General features: G+C 40.0%; 1 non-coding gene across 1 annotated transcript; it reads left to right on the forward strand.

The window, feature by feature from the left end:
- Window positions 1-9468: 9468 nt before the first annotated feature.
- On the forward strand, window positions 9469-9575 carry LOC145625785 (small nucleolar RNA R71). The gene has a single exon (XR_014110688.1). It is a non-coding gene; the product is annotated as a small nucleolar RNA R71 (small nucleolar RNA).
- Window positions 9576-19348: the final 9773 nt, after the last annotated feature.

Here is a 19348-nt window from a genome sequence, read left to right on the forward strand (position 1 = left end):
GTCCCTAAGCAAAGATCTCATCAATGAATCAATAAACATGCTTCACCCCAAAAGTAAAAATCAAGCACAACGATCCAGGGTAAATCAAATAAACATGTTTCAAAATCAACCAATCAAATCCATCTAATTACCAATCTTCCCTAACAATTGTCAAATAGAGCAAACCACAAGAGCATATAGAATTCAAGACTAGTGCTCACGCACTCAACTCTCATTTTTGTGGCGAGTAAAAGATGTACTCGATCGCTCTCCATCCAACCCCTTTATGTGAACAATGCCCTCCCAACTCACACTCTCGTGTGTATAAAACAATAAACGCTCAATCCTATTATTCGACTCGAAATATGCCAAATCATAACTTGCATTGATAAATAACACTTTCACATTCATACAATTCTATGCACAAGGTCGGAAGGTCTTTAAAGCTTGTAATGTAAGGCTAGGGTAAAGGGTAGGATAAATTTGGGAATAAGTGAGAGAAAAACTATGCTTAAAGGAGCCAAATCCTAATAAACCCATGATCAAAATATATGATCACCATACATCTCCAACATAACCAACTCCAACAAAAACCACCAAATACAACTCCAATCATAAAAAATAAACCCAACTCTTACAATTTCACTCATAAGATATAATAATGAAGAAGTAGAGTGAATAAACAAACTTTATTTTCCAAACTTGAATTTTTTCATTGAAGCTCTATCATTTTTCTTTTGATCAACCTCAAACTAGAACATTTGAACACTTTTTTTTTTCTTTTGAAGTTCACTTATTTTTTTCACATTTTTTTCTTTGAACTTCTCTTTTTTTTCCATAATATCATGCTTTATTTTTTTAAGAAAATATAACTCTCAAACTCATTAAAAATAAACATGAATAGCAACAAAACAACTTCTCAAAAACCCACCCAAATTGTGCAAATAGTAAGCACACTACAAACTCCCTCACCTCACTCACTAATAGCTCCCCCAAGCCAAGCTTGGGACTAGTAACCAATGGGGCAAAATAGGCTTGTAATGCGGCTAATAAACAACAAAAGGTCAAGGCAACAACATGGGTAGCAAGAAGGGAACAAATGTATCTACAATTTCTGGAGGCTACCTAAAAGAACAAATGCCTTTGTCCTCCACAATGTGCATAATAATGAATCATACAAACATTACTAATAGTTGCAAACCAATACTCAAATTTATTGACATACCAGGAACTAACACACATTCCTAACCAAATCAACCAGTCAAGCACTATATTCACAAGTAGTTGGACAAAATTGACGCATGTTAAGGTTTCAAGGCAATCAAACATCAAATCATGATCAACTAATCCACAATGCCTATCATCAAATACCAAGAATCAAAACAATTTTCTCAAGTAAGGGGCACAGGGAAGCATAATTTATAATTCATTGGAACGTATTTTTAAATTTTTTTATTTTTTCAATTTTTTTTGTATTTTCTCATATATAAGAAAGCAATAAAAACTAACCTAGGAAAGCAATAAATAGAGAAAAGAGAAAAAGGATTACCATATATACAAGAAATCTCCCCCCAAGCCAAATCAAGCAATGCCCTCATTGACTTGGGAGGGTAGCTAGGAAGAGCTACTCCTCATCGTCATCCATCCTCTCATATCCTCCTCCATGACTCGAGACGGCACCACCCTGGCTCGGTCCAGCACCACCATAACCCGAACCACCTGCAAAGTAGTTAGGGTCCACATTCCCCCCCATACCCCCAAAAGGAGCATCACCCCCATATCCGTGGACTGAAGAGTAGTCCACATAAGTACCATACGCACCGGGGTGAGAATACCCTCCTTGGGGGTATTGGAACCAATCGGGAGTAAGTGAATCGGGAGGAATAGCCCCCCGACGGACATAATCGTCATACATGGGGTATAGACCCCTCCCGAGGTTCCTCTCTATGTAACCAACCTTCCCATCTAAGGTGCTTAACCTAGAATCTAGGTTTTGCATCATACCCTTAACTCTCCCTTTCCCCGTCTCGATACGGTCTAATTGGCTCCTAAAAGCCGAAAAGTCATAAGGGGCATTGGGGTCGACGTTATAGTCGACCGAGGAAGTGGGTATGCCATAGGTGAAGGGTGGAGGTGTTGGGTAGTTTGGTGAATGGTGAGAGGGGGAATGGTCTAGGGGGGATTGGTGGGGTTGTGGTGAAGGGTGAGGTGGTTGAACCTCACCTTGACCATTAATCTCGAAAGTATAATAAGGCTTCCCCTTCTCAAATTTGGTCAAGGCGGGGTTGGGTAAGGTAAAGGTTTGATCCCTTCTACACGATTGTCGGTGGACTATCCACCAAGTGTCACTCCCCACGGGTTGCACCCAGTTCAAACTCCCTAAATAGGATAGGTCCATGAGGTTTGACCCTACAACTTTCCTATGCCTATCCGGGTTCCAACCTAGGTGTTTTCTAGCAATGTGGGTCACTAACCCCCCAAAATAAATAGGTGCCATAGACCTACTAGCCTCGGCCGCATTGGCCGCCCTTTGGAAGTGATTGGCTATCCTATGGGGTATGTTCAATTTTTCGGCGGTAGGAATTATATAGGATGCCAAAAGTTCCAATTCATCTCTCCTAACATTTGCCGGTTTATGCCTCCCAAAAATAGTGAGGCCGGCAAATCTTTGCCAAAGTTTTGGGACGGGATGTTGAATCCACGTCCCTTTGGCATGCTGGAGGTTAACTAAATCCTCCCCAGTTAGCCTCTTATAGACCACGGCGGTGTGGTCTTGAGAGGGTTCAATTGGTTTATCCGATTTTAAATCAAACAACTTTCCGAATTCTTTAAGAGTTAGTCTCACATCGTTGTTTAATAATCGGAATTGTACATGAGTAATTAGTGCATTCATTTTAATAACATTAAAACTTGAAATAAATTCTAATGTTAAGTAGTCATACGTATCATAGCACATTTGAAAGAAACCACTCATGCCTATACCTTTGAACAATTTTTCCAAATATTTATCTAAGCCTAACCTAACTAGTGTAGGATGATGAATAAAACGGGTAGAAATTACCTGGCGATCGATGAGGTTTAACATCCTAACCCGTTGCTCCTCCGAGGTAATGATAACCTCCTCCCATCCCGGAATTTGAAGATCCGGGTTGACCGTTGGTTGTGGTACCCTCGAACTCTCACCCCTTTGTGTCCTTGAACGTTTTGAGGCCATTATATGAGGAAAAATTTGATGCTTGGAGCTTTCTCTCTCTAAGGGTTTGAAGGAAGTATGAGGGAAAGTAGGAGAAAATAGGTGGGAAATGTAGAGGAAGATGTGAGGATTAATAATATGTAAGAATATTGAGGTTTTGATGGATGAATTTGAGGAGATCTTGGATTGAAAGTGTAGTTGAAGGTGTAAAAATGGAGGTTTTAGAGAGAGAAAGTAATGGAGAAGAAGATGAAATAAGAAGAAAGTGAGGAAAGAAAGAAGAGGAAAAGTTTAAAGGGACGGCCAAAATAGGCGCGCCCGATCGGGCGAGCCTCGCCCGATCGGGCGGATAATGCTGATGTCCAGAATCTCCATTGCGCGCTCGATCGGGCGCAAACACGAACGAAATTTTCGCCCTCTTACTCGCCCGACATATCTTTTCCTTCACTCGATTTGCGCCCGATCGGGCAACCTCGCCCGATCGGGCGAAATTTACTCGAGTGTCTAACTGAACTTGCGCGCCCGATCGGGCAACCTCGCCCGATCGGGCAAAATTTGCTCGACTTTCCAGCTCTCCTTGGGCGCCCGATCGGGCAGCCATGCCCGATCGGACGAATTTAAGGCTGGTAATATGCCCTGCTTTCGCGCCCGATCGGGCCCGTGCCCAGTCAGTTTTCCTTAACTTTTCTTCGTCTTCAAATTTTTCTAATTCTTTCGACCTCTTAAACCTATACCTGTACAAAAACACTTATAAACGGTAAAATTTCACTCTCCTCGCCTCTCTAAAATAAAAATAAAATTAAATAAAAAGGAACACTAGTCTAGAAAGCAAGAAATACGGGTTGGCTCCCGCAAAGTGCTGGTTTATCTAGGTCCCGCACGACCGTCTTGCCAAGTACAATATTTAGGACCCTTGGCCTGACGCTTGATCGGGTGGTTTCTCACCCGGTCTAGCGGTGTTCAGGTTGCGATGCGGCTTCCTAACATACCCTGTGGGACGCCAAATTACCTTATCTGGTGGGTCCTCCTTGACTTGGACTGGGGGATCTTCAATGCTGCGCACTAAAAATCCTTCTTCGATCGAAGGTTGCTTCAGATTGTCTTTGCGTTCAACACTTGCAACTCGATCTGGCGGAACATTTACCGCAGGCTTGATTCGCACAACTTGCTCGATCGGTTCCACCTGTTCATCTTTGAAACCAAGACCAACAGTGTAAAACGCTCTTTCTATTGCATCGACTTCCTTCTGCCATTTGTCAATCTCATCTGAAAAGGATGCAACATAAGATACCGCCTCCAAGGGATCTTTTTCAAGAGCTTGGGGCTTGTTAGAATAATTTACAACCACATTAACACTGAAGCATTTCTCCTCAGTCATGGAGCTTTTAGGGGCATTATTCAGATTAAAAACAACTTTATCATCCCTTACTGATAATGTTAACTTACCACTTCTTACATCTATGACTGCTCCTGCAGTGTTAAGGAATGGTCTACCCAAAATAATTGGGGTTTGCATATCCTCGGCCATATCAAGAACAACGAAATCTACAGGTATATAAAATTTACCTACTCTAACGGGGACATCCTCTAAAACACCTAAGGGGTATTTGAAAGAACAGTCGGCCATTTGTAGAGTTATATTGGTAGTTTTTAATTTACCCATATTCAACTTAGAACATACAGATAATGGCATGACGCTAACACTAGCACCCAAATCACATAATGCATTATTGTAGACACCCATTTGTGTCTCCCCAAAACCAAACCCGGTGATGAGTACCTTTCACGTCTAATCATAATCTAATGAAACGAAAGTGTAGAAAGGTCTAGTGTTGCGGAAAGTTTTATTTCTTTTCTTTTCTTTTCTCTTCTCTCTGTTTTTGAAAACTTTATTTTAAGAAAACAGCCAATCCAGTTTGGTTGGTCCATGATATGGGTCCAATAGTGGTGTAGTTGGATGGGGCTTGTAAAGACCTTTCCAACGATATATTATAAGCCCAATTCCAATGAATATTGAGGAATTTATGGCCAATTTACTAAACTGGGCCCGGTTTGAGTTTTAAGTACGGCCCAATGATCTAGGGGAGGGCCTAATATGATTTATCATTCCTAATGTAATTAGGAATGGTTTTGGTCTTCTAGAACATTCTAGAAGGTTCTTATCATTCTTAATTCAATTAGGATTCTTTAGAGTTTTAATCAAGATCAAATAGCATTTTCGACTGAAATTATATTATTTTATCTTCCAGTACGGTAAAATTATCAGTTTTTCGAAAACGTGTTAAAAGCCGGTTTGGCGTCCAACCCCAGGCCTTGGCGCCTGGAACCAGGATTGGCGCCAGACGCCAGCCATTGGCGCCTGGCGCTAGCCACTGGTCCTGGCGCTAATGAGCCAGGGTTGGCGCCAAGTTGTTTTTGCGATCTTCAAACTCTGTTTTGATAAATTATCTTTTTTGGCCGATTTTCTCTATAAATATCGTATCAAAAACTCCGTTTTGGGTGACGGATTATCATCTATCATTCACCACTTCTTTTATTCTTAAGTTTTAATAAATTCCGTTTTCATTCATTCATCTACAATCTTCAATCGTCAACAAATTAGTTTATGAATCATTAATCTTTCATTCATTCTTTCTTTTCTAATACTTTGCTTGTTTTACACAAAATTCCTCATTCATAAGATCTTGATACACCTAGCCATATTCGAAGTTGCCTTCGCCCTAGACGTGAAAGGTTTTAATTTCTGAGGGTTTGGTCCCAAATCTCTCTTTCAATTATTTAATTTAATTGTTTTGTTTATTATTTTCCTTGAAGTTACTAACGTGTGTATTTTGTTATTAGAAAGAGGTACGAGGCATCCAAGTAAGTACTTTATTGATTAATTGATTTTATGATGTAGACATCATGTTTATATTATTATTATGATATTCCTAGTATCATGTCTAGGGTGTTTTTAATATTAAGCATGATTAAGAATATGATGATTCCTATGTTCTTTCTAACATTTATGATTATGATTGATGATGATTATTCATTATGTTGCTTGATATGCATATTATTGTATATTGTTATTGCTTGATCACCTTTTATTGCAGGTTAAAGGGAATTGGTATTTGCAATCACGCTTAATAAGATAATTAATAATCTTGTTAGGTTAATTGTGATTATAATTCAAGTGATCGCCAATAATAGTTTGTTTGTGCATTAAATTCAACCAACATAGATTAAACAGGTTTAGGGTTAATCCTATTGATTGTATGTTAGTCAGAAAGTGCACATGAATACGAGCAGAATAAAGTAGAGGCCTATTATTAGGGCAGGTTCAATCTCTTTTAGGTTGGATTTGTACCTTCATCCCCGGACCCTTATTTGGTTCATGACCTTATGGAGTTAACGATCTCTTGGATCGTTAAGGGGTGTAACCTTCACCTCGTGAATGGTTTACAAGTTCCTTAAAAACTTGTTGGCGACTCTTTTGCTCTATCTTCTTCCCTTTTGGACGCCACCGTACTTTAGTGTATGATCACAGTGGGGTTCAAGCTAGTGGGATTTTTAAAGGCTTGAAACTATTCCCTACAATTATCAATCAAGAGATTGCCAATATGACAAGGGATAGAAAAACTACCCAGATCTTTTAATTTAGGTGGAGACTTATTTTGAAGTACGGCACTACACTCTGCAGTGAAAGCTATTGTCTCTACCTCACTAATAGACCTTTTTCTCGTCAATATTTCTTTCATAAATTTTGCATACGAGGGGATTTGTGTGATCAATTCAGTAAAGGGAACTATTACCTTCAAATCTTTTACCACCTCCAGGAACTTACCAAACTGCTTATCCAAGTTTGTCTTCAATTGACGATTGGGGAATGGAAGTTTGATAATTGGCTTTGGAGCATTATTACTCTTGTTTGGAGTAGCCACCTTCTCTGGAGTTGTACCCTGCAATGTAGAATTAGATGTGTTAGTATTATCCTTTAGCCCTGCAGGGCTATCAATTACATTGTTTGGTTTAACGGAATCAAGATTAGCATTATTTAATAAAATAGGTTCATCAACTCTGGGCATAGAGGGCCCTTCATAGTTTGAACCACTCCTTAGAGTAATTGCAAATGCTTGATCTGTAGGTCGGGTTGGCTGGCTGCGCCGGCTCCCTGTTGGCGGGCTTGTAGAGTAGCGGAGAGTTGCGCAATTTGATTATCTACAATTTTATTATGCGCTAGAATTTGATCAATTGTCGCATCTCTACTCTCCATGTGCTTTTGCATATTAACCAACATTGCTCTAATTTCCGCCAGAGATGGGTCAGAAGATGAGGAGGGTTGTTGTGGTTGGTTCTTCTGGCTAGCATTGGGATGATAATATTTCTGCTGCTGTTGCTGTGGCGCCTGTGGTTCTTGTGGTGGTGGATTTTGAACATTAGTGCTCCGGTAGGAAAGGTACGGATGATTCCGATACCCAGGATTGTAGGTGTTAGAGTATGGGTTATTCTGCCTATAAGCTTGGAAGGCATTAACTTGCTCCACGGAACTCCTGCAATCTTGCTCCCAATGACCTACTGACAGGGTAAAGTCGTATCCCCTAATCAAAAATAATTACCTAAATCTCTAACTAAAGTAGATAGGGAAGTAGGGTCGAACTCCACAGGGAAACAGGTCTTTTTAATTCTAATTAATTATTATAATCTAAATTATCTAAGTAACCAATAATTTTAGGTATGAATTCTATACTACGAAGAATAAGTTTAGGGAGAAAAGAAACAATAATAAGGAAGCCTAGGGTCACAGGTTCACCAATAATTAATATTCCGGGATAGAACGAAGCAATTAATAATTAACAATGCACAGATAACATGATTAACAGGCTCTCGCAATTTATTAATCAACATAGATCTAACAGGCTCTCGCAATTTACTAGACCTAAGTTCCTATTAAAAATAGCCTTTAACATTAAATTAATATCTGCTCGATTCATCAATTCAATATTGCTAAACATTCACAATCAAATTACATCTGCTCGATTCATAATCTAATTGCAAAGAATTAAAACAATTCAATAGGAAATTATCATGCAATATCAAATATCAATAATAACAAACTATCCCTTCATATTAATTATGGATCCCCATAAACCCTAGAATGGAACTACTCACTAATCATCATAACTAAGCCAATCAAGTAAATAATTAAAAGCATAATCAAGAAAGCAATTAAAATAGCTGAAATTAAAGGGGAAGAAATTGTACCAAAAATAAATCTGGAATTAAAGGAAGTATTAAGAACAAAAGTTTAGAGAGAATTTAAGAGAGAGAAAATACTAAGTAGAGAGAGAAAGTCTAAGAAAGAAGGTAAGCTAATAATTCCGTACATAATCGTATTTAAACCTTTCCTAAAACAAGAATTAAAACTAAACTAATCAGCTACTAAGAAAAACACGCGCCCGATCGGGCGAAGGGCCGCTCGATCGGGCCCGCCTTTTTGCTCTGCCCTTGCTTGGTATGCTGCGCCCGATCGAGCCTACGCTCACCAGATCGGGCGCACTTCTTCCTTGAGGATTGCTTCTGCGTGCACTCGCCCGATCGGGCGTATGCTTGCCCGATCAGGCCTGGCTTCTTCTCTGAGGCTTGGATTTCGATTGGGCTCGATTCCTCGGCCCAATCTGGATTTCCTCATTGGGTCTTGATTAATTGATCCAATAGCCCCGGTATCACATACCGAGCCCTTAATCACCGGCTCTCACCGATCCTGGGCTTCAAGAGTGGTCGTGTCCTTCTAGCTTCCGTAGTCGATCCATAAAGCCCGGGAAAATACTCCAAGAGTGCAATTTCTTGTAAAATACAACTAAAACTACGAAAACACTAGAACACATAAATTAGTAATAAAAGTGGCCCGAAAGAGCCAAAAACACTACTAATAACGACCAAGGGACGGGGGTAAAACACTATATAAAATGGACATATCACCTACAATACCACAATTTTCACAGAAAGCCTCATTAGAATTATTATTAATCGCAGAAACATTAGCTACATTAGCAGTGCTCAGATTATCTAATTTTTGGCAAATAGAGGTTAGTTGAGCTTGCAAAAAGGATACAGAGTCGACACTACGCTTCCCCTTGTTAGAAAATCCTCTAGGGTTCCCATATTGGGAATTGTGTATCGCCATGTCTTCAATAACCTGACCTGCATCTTCAACATCAAGATTCATAAATCTCCCACTAGCTGCAGAGTCTAAAATTATTCGAGAAGAATTTCCAAGGCCATTATAAAAGGCTTAAATTAACTGCCATTGCGCTAAATTATGGTGGGGGCAATCTCTTTGTAAATCCTTGAACCTCTCCCAAGCCTCATATAAAGATTCATCGGCTTCTAGGGCAAAGTTCTAGATCGCACTCCGTAGTACTGATGTTCTCTCTGCAGGATAATACTTGTTATAGAAATTCAAAACAAGCGTTTCCCAGTCAGTTATACCAAGTGTAGTTCTATTTAAACCATTAAACCACAATTTAGCTTTTCCAGTTAAAGAGAAGGGAAAGAGAATCTCCCTGATTTGGTCTTGAGTGACCCCGGCTTGCCTGATGGTGTTGCAATATTGACAATAGTCGGCAATGTGAAGATTCGGGTCTTCACCCTTGGCTCCACTGAATTGCTTCCTCTCTATCATCGTTATAAATTGAGGTTTAATTTCAAATTGAACCCCATCAAGAGCCGGAGTAGGGGTGAGATGTGGAAAATCCGTAAGCTTTGGTTGTGAATAATCACTAAGATTCTTTGGAGCCGTCATCTCTGATTCTGCACTTGATGATGTCTCTGAATCGCTAGAACTAGTTGGAGGATCGCGGTGATTATTGTTATTATCACCAGAATCCGCCAGGATTTGCTTGTAGAAATTTTTCTGTCTATGGAAGGAACGTTCGATCTCAGGATCGAATGGGATGTAACCTGATCTGGAACACCTGGGCATAAACAAAAACTAGAAGCAAATATGAGATTTGTCTCAGAGAACTAACGCTCTCTGGGACAAAAGGGAAATAATCTAGACTACAAAAACAATCAGAAATAAAAATAAAATCGTTTCCCCGGCAACGGCGCCAAATTTTCACAGGGTAAAGTCGTATCCCCTAATCAAAAGTATTTCCTAAATCCTCTAACTAATGTAGATAGGGAAGTAGGGTCGAATCCACAGAGAAACGTGTCTTTCTATTCCTAATTAACTAGTATAATCTAGATTATGACGTAACCAATATGTAAATTTGAATAAGGATGAGAGTAGGGAGAAAACAATATATAAAAAGGATCTAGGGCATAGGTTCACCAATAAATAATATTCCAGGGTAGAATATAATAATCATTCATCAATGCATACATTAATCAGATCATAAAGGGCTTTCGCTACGTATTACAATCACACAATTAATTTACCGGTATTAAATCTCATCTTTCGAATCTCGACTTAACCATTTATAAATTAACATGTCTATTGAAACTAGACCTAAACATCAATTCTCATCTATCGAATCTCGAATCAATATTGTTAAACTCATGCATAAAAGATCTGCGCAAATCTAGTCACGGAGCATTAAATCAATCAATAGGAAATTAATCTAGCATTGACAATTAACAATAAAAAATTACCCCTTCATATTATTTATGGATCCCCATAACCCTAGAAAGAAAACTACTCACACATAGTAAAAACTAAACTAATCAAAGCAATAAAATAAGTCATGATGAAAGGAATAAAATAAACAACTAAGATTAAGAGAAGAGAAATCGTTACCAACTAATCTGTATTAATGTAAATAATCAAGAACAAGGTTTGAGAGAAAAGTTAAGAGAGAGAAAAATCCTAAGTAGAGAGAGAAAGTCTAAGAAAGAAGATAAACAAAAATTCCGTACAAAACTCATATATAAACGTTTCCTAAAACAAAAGTTAAGGCTAAACTAATCAGGTCTCTTAAAAACGAGCGCCCGATCGGGCGCGCCTTTTTCTTCGCGTTCCTTCCCATCAGCGTCGCCCGATCGTGCTAGAGGCTCGCACGATCGGGCGCGCTATAGCACGCTCAGCAACAAAGCCTTGCCGCGCCCGATCGTGCTAGAGGTGGTCCGATCGGGCGATTGCTTCACTTTGAGGCTTGGACTTCGATTGGGCTTGATTTCTCGGCCCAATCCGGATTTCCTCCTCGGGTCTTGAATACTTGGTCCAAATGCCTCGGGATCCCAATTACCGAGCCCTTAATCACCGGCTCACACCGATCTTGGGCTCCAAAAGTAGTCGTATCCTTCTAGCTTCCGTAGTTGATCCATAAAGCCCGGGAAAATGCTCCAAGAGTGCAATTTCCTGTAAAATACAACTAAAACTACGAAAACACTAGAACACACAAATTAGTAATAAAAGTGGCCCAAAAGAGCCAAAAACACTACTAATACCGACCAAGCGACGGGGGTAAAACACTATATAAAATGGACATATCAATTCCTCCACTCGATTTCAGATTTTTCTTCTTCTTGTTTTTGCATTGTGAAGCAAAGTGCCCCACTTCACCACACGACCAACACTTAACAGTGACTTTCTTCCCAATCTTGCCCTTAGCTTTGAGATTTCCCTTCTTCTCAGAGCTCCCCTTCTTGGCACGATTATCACTTGCTTTCTTGTCAGAGTCAGCACCAGATTCAACAAGGTTAGCCTTTATTGCTAACACATTCTTAGGCTTAGAGGAAACATCCTTAAGCCTGTTGGCTTCCTTAATCTTCATGTGGCTCACAAGTTCTTCTAGGGTTAGATCCCTCTTTTTATGCTTGAGGTGATTTCTATAATCAGACCATGAATCAGGTAATTTTTCAATCAAAACATTAGCCTGAAGGATTTCACACATCTTCATACCCTGAGCAAGAATTTCAGCAACATAATTTTCATACACATGGACTTGGTCCATAATAGGCTTTGTATCAACCAGTTTGAAATTCAACCAATTTCCAGTCACATACTTCTTTTTCCCAGCATCATCAACACCATATTTCTTCTCTAAAGACTCCCACATCTCCTTAGCAGATTTCATATTAACATACAAATCAAATATGTTGTTTTTCATGCTGTTCAAAAGATGACCTCTAACAAATTTATTATCACGATCAAATTTCTTGATTTCAGATTCATTAGCAATAACAGTAGTGATCCTTTGACTAGAGCTAGATTCTTTATTCCCAGGAGCAGAAGTACTAGGAATTTCAATCATGGTATTGGTTTGCTCAATGGGTTTTGGAGCATCCCTAAACAAAACATAATCAATTTCTACTTGTTCAAAAGCAATCAACATCCTTTGTGACCATCTCTTATAATTAATTCCATCAAGAGACTCAACCTTAGACAGATCTAGGTATAGACGAGTTTGAGAATTTCTAGTCATGATATCAACAGAATAAAACAAAATATTTCGCTTCTAAATTGTTGGTAAAATAACAGTAGAAATCAATAACAAACAAAAAGATTAGAACTTTCCTAGATTGAAGATCCCAAACTCACAGTCGCGTCGTGGAACAAAATCCACTGCCTTAGAAGCAAAATACGCCACCACCGGTACAAGTTTCCTGGTAACGCACGCCCCCCAAGTTTAACGCAACTCTCTCCGTAATCCGTGCACCCGAACTCGAAGAGTGGAATTGCTCAAGAACTGTTCAAATCTCAAAAGGTAGGTTTGTGTTTTCGGCTAGAAAGTGAATAAATCTCATGAAAAAGGCAAGACTCGTATTTATATGAGTCCCGGAAAAGGAAACAGGCAAAGCAAACCGACCTAGGAAAAAAAAGGCGAGCCCGATCGGGCGCGAGATCGAATTTCTCCAGACGCTGCGTCGCGCCCGATCGGGCGGACACCGCCCGGTCGGGCGATCTGAAAACCCCATCCCGGGCGAGCCATCGGGCGAAGCCGCCCGATCGGGCTCGTAAAAAACTCGAGTCCGCCGCCCGGTCGGGCGAAGCCCGCCCGATCGGGCGCGAGAGATCTCGTAGAAAAACTCTTGTCCGCCGCCCGGTCGGGCGAAGCCCGCCCGATCGGGCGCGATAGTTCCCTATTTTTCCTTGACCATCTTCGCCCGATCGGGCGCGAGTCATCCGTTTGCATTACCTGTTTCCAACATTAAGAAGGGAAATAGAATCAGAAAGGAGAAGATCCCCTGTTTTCCTTGAACCTTTGCCCATTTTAAAGTTTCGAGACATGCCCAAGCTTCACATTGTATTGCTGATGAGGTCGCTCCACAAATTCCACCTTCTACAATCGTATCACCCAGGTTCTCATTGGAAGAAATAGATGATTTTTTCTTGTTTTTAGGTTCAAGAATGACCAATAATTCACATTATAATGTGCGCAATTTATTAAGTTTAATAAATTTAATATAATTTGTTTCATATTGATTAAACCCATTGATAGAAAATGTTAGATTCGTATTACATGTATTAAAACTTGTGCATACCAAAACACCGTTACGTTGTTTTAATTTAGTTCGGATATTTTTTATATACTTTTTAATTTGGGAGATTCCTCTTTTATACTCGTATTATATTTAGGATAATAAGATTTTTCGCAATTTACCATTGTGAAAATGAAGAACTATATATAGTGTTAATGTGTTATCAAAGAGAATTTCCCAAATTATTTTTCTTGATTTTGAGACATTTTCCTGGATTTGGTGATAATTTTCAAATGTTTTAGCTGGATAAAAGTGTTGTTCAACTACATTGGTATTGAAGTTAATAACATTTATAATTATTTGTTTGCGAGTATAGGATATCACGTAATTCAATGTAATCATTTGATAATATAATCTTTATGAAATAAATATTGGTGATATTTGATGAGAGTTTCGAACAAACATTTTCGATCCACATTAATTTCTACATATATAAATAAATCACAAATGATTAGTTGAAAACTCTTTAAAATATTAAAGAATCTTTATATTAATTCAATAATATGAAATTGTTATTACTTAAAAAATTTCACAAATTTTGAAAGCTTGGTTTTAATTTACCATGATTATGGCTCAAAAATAAATAAAAAAGTATAAATAAGTATGAAAAATATAATTCTTTGAGTTACCCACTATGTATAATTCTAATTGAAAGGATTAAGGGCTCAAACTAATTGCAATCAACCCACAACAATGAAGAACATGCAAGCACAACAACTAAAAACAACCATGAAGAAATTAAAGCAAATAAAAGGGAGACAAAGTTACCGTGGGAAAACCCGAGAACCGGGAGAAAAAAACCCACCTAGCACTATGGAGCAGTATTGATGATGAATGAATCAAGATTACAAGCATGAATTGTATATCATTCCAATGCTCCTCACCAAAACTCTCATAAACCCTCTCTTAGTGTTTAAAGTTTTGTGAATACTTGGGGAAGAAGCAAAACCAAACTATATATAGTCTAGGTAATAAACGGCAATCCAAGGGCTAGCAATTAATCAAGTAACACGGGCTGAAATCGCACCGTAAAACAGAGTCGCACAGAGGTTCGGCCGAACCAACCCAGGGTTCGGTCGAACTTAAAGTGGTTCGGCCGAACTTATAGTGGTTCGACCACTCCTTCATTTTTGCTGAAATTGCACAACTCCCTGTCTCAAGGTTCGACCGAACCTCAGAGTATGTTCGGTCGAACTTCCTTCAACAAGCTTCCTCTTTGATTCTTCCTTATGCCTCCATATATTGATGCATCTCCACACTAATCCTAACAATCTCCCACTTGGAGATAGGATCAATAATGCATACACCATAGACATCCATATATACACTCCTTCCTCAAGAGCACTCAACACATTCATCAAAGCAATTTTTCACCATAGCGCAACACTCCATCAATTCAATGATGGAGTCCAATTGAGGTCCTACACAACCTCAATTTGTCACTAGAGCCAACCTTAGTGAGCATATCCGCCGGATTCTTTGAACCGGCAATCTTCCTCAAACACATCGTGCCATCCTTCACCAAACTCCTAGTGTAGTGATAGCGTCTCTTGATGTGTTTAGTGCGATAATGAAACATAGGATTCTTAGCCAATTGAACCGCACTTTGGCTATCACTATACAACGCACAAACATCTTGTTTCATGCCCATTTCTTCAAGAAAACCCTTCAACCATTCCATCTCTTTTCCCGCTTCCGACATAGCCACATACTCGGCTTCCGTCGTAGACATAGAGACACACTTTTGGAGCTTGCTCATCCAACTAATGGCCGTACCACCAATAGTGTACACATACCCCGAAGTGCTTTTACTTGAATCATAACATCCACCAAAATCGGCATCAACAAAACCTTCCAAAACAACTCCATTTCTTCCAAAGCAAAGAGCCATACTTGAAGTACCCAACAAATACCTCAATAGCCACTTCACGGCTTCCCAATGTCTCTCACCCGGATTTGACATGAACCTACTCACAACTCCCACTGCGTGAGCAATATCGGGCCTCATGCAAATCATAGCATACATCATGCTACCAACGGCCGAAGCATAAGGGACAATGGCCATTTTGTCCTTCTCTTCCCTTGTCTTTGGGCAATCCTCCTTTGTCAACTTGAGCTCACTTGAAAGAGGTGAGCTTCGAGGCTTAGCATCCATCATGTTAAATCTTTTTAGCACCTTCTTGACATACTCCTCTTGAGATAACTTCAACACACCCGTTGAGCTATCTCTAGAAATTCTCATGCCAAGTATTTGCTTGGCCTCACCCAAGTCTTTCATCTCAAATCTTCTAGACAACTTCTTTTTCAAGCCATTGACAATTTGCATACTAGTTCCCGCAATCAACATATCATCAACATACAAAAGTAAATAGATATAGCCATTGTCATACCTTTGAAAGTAGCAACAATGATCACCTTCCGCTCTCACGAAACCATTGCCTAGCATGAAATTGTCAAACTTCTTGTACCATTGTCTCGGAGCTTGTTTCAACCCATATAGACTCCGTTTGAGTTTTCACACCAAGTTCTCTTGACCCGGAACTTGAAACCCTTCCGGTTGCTTCATGTAGATTTCCTCCTCCAAATCACCATGTAAAAACGCGGTTTTTACATCCATTTGCTCAAGAAATAAGTTCTCCGAAACCACTATAGCCAACAAGATTCTTATAGTGGTCAACTTCACAACCGGAGCAAAGATCTCATGATAATCAATGCCCTCCTTTTGTGAAAAACCTTTCACCACAAGTCTTGCCTTGTACCGAATTGTACCATCCGGTTCTTCTTTCTTTCGAAATATCCACTTGCACAAAAGTGCTCTCTTGCCCTTAGGCAATTCAACCAACACCCAAGTGTTGTTCTTCTCCAATGAAGACATCTCATCTTCCATTGCTTGCTCCCACTTCAACGAGTCACCCATGCCCATTGCCTCTTGATAACATTCCGGTTCACCGGAATCCGTCAACAACAAATAATGCAAGGATAGAGAATATCGGTTAGGTGGCTTGATTGGTGTTGATGATCTTCTCACCGTTGGTGGTGTAGAAGGCTCTCCTTGAACCACAACGGGCTCACCCATAACTACTCGTTCATCCGTCTCGAAATGATCATCATCATCCAAATCACTAGAATCCGAATCCACCGAGACATGAGCACCATGTTGAGGAGATGCTTGTTGAATTGGCACCTCAACTTCTACTTGTTCAACCTCCTTGCCACTTTTAACTTCACCCTTTAGGTCAACATATTTCCACTCATCTCCTATTGATTCTCTTTCCACGGATTTTCCACCAAAGTTGTCCTTATACAAAGAACACTCATCAAAAGTGATGTCACAATGCCTAACAATCTTTCGATTCTTAGGATCCCACAATCTATAACCGTATTTCTCACATCCATACCCGATGAAGTAACATTTGATGGCCTTTGGGTCTAGCTTATCTCTCTTCTCGGATTGCAAATAGGCCACACAACCAAAGGTCTTCAAGTGAGTGTAGGACACCTCCTTACCACTCCACTTCTCCTCCGGTATCTTGAAATCCAAGGGCACCGAAGGTCCACGGTTTATCAAGTAAGCCGCGGTACTAACGGCATCCACCCAAAAACATTTTGGGAGGTCCGCAAACAACCTCATACACCTTGCCCTCTCAAGTAAAGTCCTATTCATCCGCTCCGCTACCCCGTTTTGGCGAGGTTTACCGAGAATGGTCCTCTCCAAAACAATGCCATGCTCCTTACAAATGTTTTTGTAAGCTTCCAACTCATACTCTCCTCCATTGTCGGACTTGATTGCCTTAATCTTCTTGCCCGAAACATTTTCAACCTCCGCCTTCCAAGTCTTGAACTTCTCATTCACTTCCGACTTGTGACTCATGAAATATACCCATACCTTCCGGGTTGAATCATCAATGAAAGTGACAAAATAGTGAGAACCACCAAGGGACTTGATGGGGTATGGGCCCCAAACATCCGTGTGCACAAGTTCTAGCTTCTCCTTCTTCAAGGACCGTTTGGTTTTTGTGAAAGACACCTTCTTTTGCTTCCCAAAAACACATGTCTCACAAAATTGCATGTCGATTGATTTCAACCCCGACAACTTACCCTTTGAAGCTAGCAATTTCATCCCTTTCTCACTCATGTGACCAAGCCGAGTATGCCAAAGCTTAGTCTCATCATTTGCGGTTGTAGCAATCATGCTTTTACACCCTAAGGTAGTGTACAAAGTGCCGGTCTTCGTGCCCCGAGCCACCACCATAGCTCCCTTTGACACCTTCCAAGTACCTTCACCAAACATGGTTCTAAAACCGCTTGAGTCTAGTTGACCCACCGAAATCAAATTTTTCCTTAGCTTAGGTATGTACCTAACATCTTCAAGCTTCCATGAGCTCCCACTTGAAGTCTTGATCATAACATCTCCCTTCCCCACAATATCCAACGGTTCATCATCCGCAAGGTACACCTTTCCAAACTTACCACTCTTGAAGTTTTGGAAAATCTCCTTACATGGAGAAGAATGAAATGAAGCTCCCGAATCAAGGATCCAAGACTCAATGGGACTATCAACGCTCAAGATCAATGCATCACCAAGTTCATCACTTGATGCCAAGCTAACCGATGAACTAGCATCATCGTGGTTCTTGTGGTTTGAACCACCCTTCTTCTTGGGATTAGGACAATCCCTCTTAATATGTCCCTTCACACCACAACCCCAACACACAATGTTCACCTTCCCTTTCGACTTACTCCTCCCTCTAGACTTCGATCTTCCCTTTTGAGCACCTCTTTGTTGTCTTCCACGTCCCCTACCTTCACTAGAATATGCACCACCCGATGACTCACCCGAGTTCTTCCTTCTCAAGCTCTCACTCAAGATTAAGTCCCTCACATCATCACATTTCAACTTCGTATTCCCGGAGGAGTTGCTTATGGCGGCTACAACGGTATCCCAACTCCTAGGCAACGATGACAACAAAATCAAGGCCTTCACCTCATCATCAAATTTGATCTCAACCGAAGCTAGTTGAGAAATTATCGAATTGAATTCATTTATGTGTTCCGGGGCGGAACCACCATCATTCATCTCCATTTCAAACAAACGACGCATCAAGAACACCTTGTTCATAGCCGATGGTTTCTCATACATATTTGTCAATGCTTTGATCACACCGACCGTCGTTGTCACATCTTTGACATTGTAAGCAACACTCTTTGCCAATGTCAACCTAATCACTCCAAGAGCTTGTCTATCCAATATTTTCCACTCTTCTTCCTTCATACCCGATGGTTTACTAGAAAGAGGAAAAAATAGGTTCTTTTGATACAAATAGTCCTCCATTTGCATCTTCCAAAACCCAAAGTCTTTCCCATCAAACTTCTCAATTTTTAACTTGCCTTCCTCCATTGCAAATCAAACACACAAAGTTCACAATAGGTTTTCAACAACAAAGAATGCAACTTGACACCCAAGATTCAATCTTTGAATACCTAAAGACTCAAACTTTGTAACTCAATCACAAATTCAAGTTTAACACAACCCAAAATCACTAAAACACCAAAGATTCAACCTGGCTCTGATACCAATTGAAAGGATTAAGGGCTCAAACTAATTGCAATCAACCCACAACAATGAAGAACATGCAAGCACAACAACTAAGAACAACCATGAAGAAATTAAAGCAAATAAAAGGGAGACAAAGTTACCGTGGGAAAACCCGA

This window comes from Chenopodium album, chromosome 3 (genome assembly GCF_948465745.1).
Source record: "Chenopodium album chromosome 3, dcCheAlbu1.1, whole genome shotgun sequence".
Taxonomy (NCBI): Eukaryota; Viridiplantae; Streptophyta; class Magnoliopsida; order Caryophyllales; family Amaranthaceae; genus Chenopodium; species Chenopodium album.